General features: G+C 35.9%; 1 pseudogene; it reads right to left on the reverse strand.

Moving 5' to 3' along the window:
* Positions 1–3,648: 3,648 nt before the first annotated feature.
* Positions 3,649–3,764, reverse strand: LOC120604233 (uncharacterized; annotated as a pseudogene).
* Positions 3,765–4,199: the final 435 nt, after the last annotated feature.

The raw sequence follows: 4,199 nt of genomic DNA on the forward strand, positions 1-4,199 counted from the left end.
ATTTTAAAGAGCGAGAATGACCAGCTTACCAGTGCCCCCTCCTGTCCCATTCCTCCCATACCAGGTAAACACTTTCATTAATGTCATATACATCTGTTTATATGCAAATAAAAACAAGTTTATTCTTATCGATTCCCTTTATTATATACCTTCTAGAAATAAACATTTTATTATAAGTATATCTTAGAGTTGTTTCTACACCAATCTAAAGAGCTTTTCTTTCTCCCTTCCCCTTTTTTCCTCTTGTTCCTCCTTAGCTGCCAAATATTTCATTATATTAATGTTCTATTGATAGACAGTTAGCTTGTTTCTAAGAGAGGATTTTATAAGCAAGTCTGAGATTAATAAAACTGTACATTTGTACATGTGCAGATACACACGGAAAGATAAACAGCTAGAAGAGAAGCTAATGACTCAAAAGATAAATGCATTTATAGTTCTGGTAGATATTACTAAATTACTCTCCATAAGAGTGGCACTCAATTGCACTTTCCCCAGCAATGAATGATAAGGTCTATTTCCCCATAGCCTCAACATTAGGAAATGTCATCAGACTTTTAGATTGTTGAGAATCTGATAGGTAAGAAATGAAAATTAAATGTGGTTAAAATTTGCATTTCTACTATTATGAATGAGTTTGTTTCCTTTTTCATAGCTAAGCACTTTTTGCATTTCCCATTTTAACTGGATTGCTGATTTTCTGACAGAATTCATTTTAAATAAATTCAAGAATTATTACCACAGAGTATCATGGCATGACAGAAGCCTTAAAATTATAGAAATAATATTACAACTAATACATTCAGGGGCTGAGAGAGTAAAGTGAAAACGAAGCACACGTAATCTAATTTCTTCATCTTTTACAGTAAAAATTAAATATGATTAAAGGGCAAATTTTAGTTACATAAGTAATGACTCAAACTTCAAATTCTTCATAATCACTTTTTTTCCTTAACTTTAGAGGGATCTTTTAGAAAAAACTTATCTTGTAGTGAAACTATCTGGAGTGCAGCCCTTTAGATTATAGTCAGCCTCTTTTTATGCTTAATTTCAAGTAAAATTCAATATAAAATGTAAATGTAAATTAAATTAGTATGCATCAGTGTTCAGCTGTTCTAAAAGCATTCCTATTTATGCATTATTTTTCTACATGTATAGATGCATAGCCCATCTGAAATTACATTCTCTGAAAGTTAACAGTGTGTGTTTCTGGGTAAAGGTATCTGGAGAAATTTTTATTTTATTTTATTCATTTATAATTTTTTATTGCTTCAAATTTTATAATGATTATCATTATTACCAAAAAAAGGCTACAAAACTAGAATGAGAATTGTCAAGATGATATATGCAAAGAATGCAATTTATAGTCAAACCAAGAAAAACATTTTCTTTTCTTGGAAAGATAAGGAGAAAAAGTAACATTTTTGGTTATTCTAATAATAAACTAGTTAAAGATATCAAGAGTCAACTTCTATCTCTACAGCAGCAAATAAAACATCTCTGAATGTTGATGAGATTTAATTTGAAAAATTCTGTCCTATATTTCAAAATCATACATGAATCTTTGGGCTGTAAAATGAAAAGGTGCAAATGTATTTAAATAGAACCAATTAATATTTAATTATCCCTTTGCACGTGCCATTACCTGATGAGAACACACAATTTTTACTTCAAGGGTGAGTGGGGTTCACGCCCTAATGTGCCTGGAAACTGACAGTCATATTTGATATTCTAAAGCAAAAAGTTGCCTTGAATAAGTCAAGCTTGTTTTGCTTTATTTTATTTCATGATCTCTTCTATAAGCCATATTAAGATGTTTTTTTCTCTACCAAATTTTGGATTTTATATCAGGAATTAAAACATGCCTGGATTAATTTAACATTGACATGGCATTCAAATACTATTTATATAATTGTATCCTGGATATTTTGTCTATAATGTTAGAAGATTCTAAATCTTATTTAAATCTTTTATTTTATTACACAATCACACTATTTAGTTTATCATGTGGGTCTTGGCATAATTTTGTGAGCTGTGGTACTACTGACAGTTAATATTCAGAGCCCTTGTTATGTTATTTTGGTCTGTTTGGTTGATGATACTACTGGGGGTCCCACAGGTCCTGAGGAGGCAGAAAGGGTCTTTTTCAGTTAAGGTCCCCAGTATCTCTGGGGCAGAGGAGTCTCAGGCTTGTGGGGACAAACTGATTTCCCAACTGTTGCTGCAATGAAATCCCTCTTACTAGTGATATACAGCTGTCCCAGTGTCTCTGGGTAAGGAAGGGTAGTCTCAGCCTATGGGGACAAGAGGTTTTTCCAGGCTCCTTGTTGTGGTGGGATCCCTTTCATTGGTGCCACTCAGCTATCCCCATGTTGGTTCTCTTGGTGGAGAGAGAAGTTTCAGGCCTGGTAGGAGGAAAAGCACTTTTTCTGGCCACTTGGTATCAGCTGAGATCTCAAGTGATCCTCCTGCCAGTTGTACTGGGCATTCCTGGTGACACTAGAAGTATTCCTGTTAGATCTGTGGAAGCAAGGAGCACCCTGGAGGTGGTTAATTGTAGGGAACATAAGATGCCTGGCCACAGTGCTGTTCTTCTAGTCCTGATGTTACAAACCAGTTTGCCTTTCTCTTAGCACCTTTCAGAGTTCTCCATTGGTTGCCTTTTCCATTATTTCTAAGATTTATGGCAGTACTTAGTGGAGAAGAGTGGAGAGAAATAAATCTACACCATCTTGTCAGGACTGTAAGTCTGGGTGATCCTTTTTTGACATACAGGTTCACTCACATCATACTTATTTTCAAAATCTTACAACAGCTTCAGATTTCATTCAGAGAAAAGGCAACGTCTTTAAAACAGTCTAAAAATCCAATATAATCTGCCCTGGCCTTACAGTGACATCTCCGATCTGTCTCCTATCACTGCTTCAGTTCCCATTTACTCTGCTCCAGCCACAAGGCCCCTTTTCTGTTTGTTTATCAAACTATCCCAGAAGTCATGCACCTTCACACTAATTCTTTTGCCTGGAATATTCGTTCTCCAAATAGCCACATGGCTTATCCCCAGCTCCTTTAAATCTCTGCTGAAAAATCAGGTTTTCAGAGTTGTCTTCCTTGAGTATCTACATAGTCACTACCACCCCTTCTCTCAGCTCTTCCCATCATTCTTATCGCTCTCAATAGCATGCCATCTGACTTCCTATGCATGTAGGCTGTTGTGTATTATTTGTAAGGTATGTCTAAAAAATGACGAACACTTAGTAGGTGTTCATTAAACTTGCCGAATAAAAGAATAAATAATAGCATGTACATTCATATATGTAGACTCAAACATCACTTACTGCGGTTTAGAATGGTTACAACAAACTGTTTTGTGGGAAAGAACACACCTGAAAAGAAACTGCAGAACATACAAGAGGCAAGAGCAGGTGGAATAGTTCCCAGACAAGTGAACATTCAGAGGCAATTTACTCCTACCAACCATAAATCTAAACTGATTAAAGAAGCCCCACCCTGTAGGTTCACCTGGCTTGTGTAGACTTTATATTGACAAAGTGGCTCTTGCCATAGATGAATTTCTGGTACTACAAGAGAATTAGTAAGCTTCTCATTCATTCATTCATTCATTCATTCATTTATTATTATTACTTATGCCTGTAGCACCTGGTCTTCCTAGGTGGTCTCTCACCCAAGTACTAATCAGGCCCAACCCTACTTAGCTTCTGAGATCAGAGATCGGGCTTGTTCAGGGTGACATGGCCGTAGACCATGGACTATGGCTCCTCTGGGGCGCAAACCCAGGACCTTCTGCTTGTAAAGCAAATGTGCTAACCACTACACTATGAAACCACGTCCCAGCTTCTCATTTTGAAAGACAAGTAGTCATTCTCCAGGCGACCCATATACACAAGTTTCAGAAAAAAGACTACAATGAAAAATAATAATAAATACTTATGTAGTGCCTACGACATGATAAACACTGCTTTAAACATATTCTATTATTTCATGTAATCTTCACAACAACCTTTCGGGGAAGTACTATTATTATCTTCTTTTTATATATGTGAAAACTGAGGTTCAGAGAGGTTAAGCCACTTGCCCAAGGTCACACAACTCACAGGTAATAGAACTAAGATTAAAACACAGGCATATGGGTTTTTGAGTCTATACTTTTAACTACCACCTTTTACTGCAAAAGAAGT

Source organism: Pteropus medius, unplaced genomic scaffold (assembly GCF_902729225.1).
Source record: "Pteropus medius unplaced genomic scaffold, Ma_sr-lr_union100, whole genome shotgun sequence".
NCBI classification, from domain to species: Eukaryota; Metazoa; Chordata; class Mammalia; order Chiroptera; family Pteropodidae; genus Pteropus; species Pteropus medius.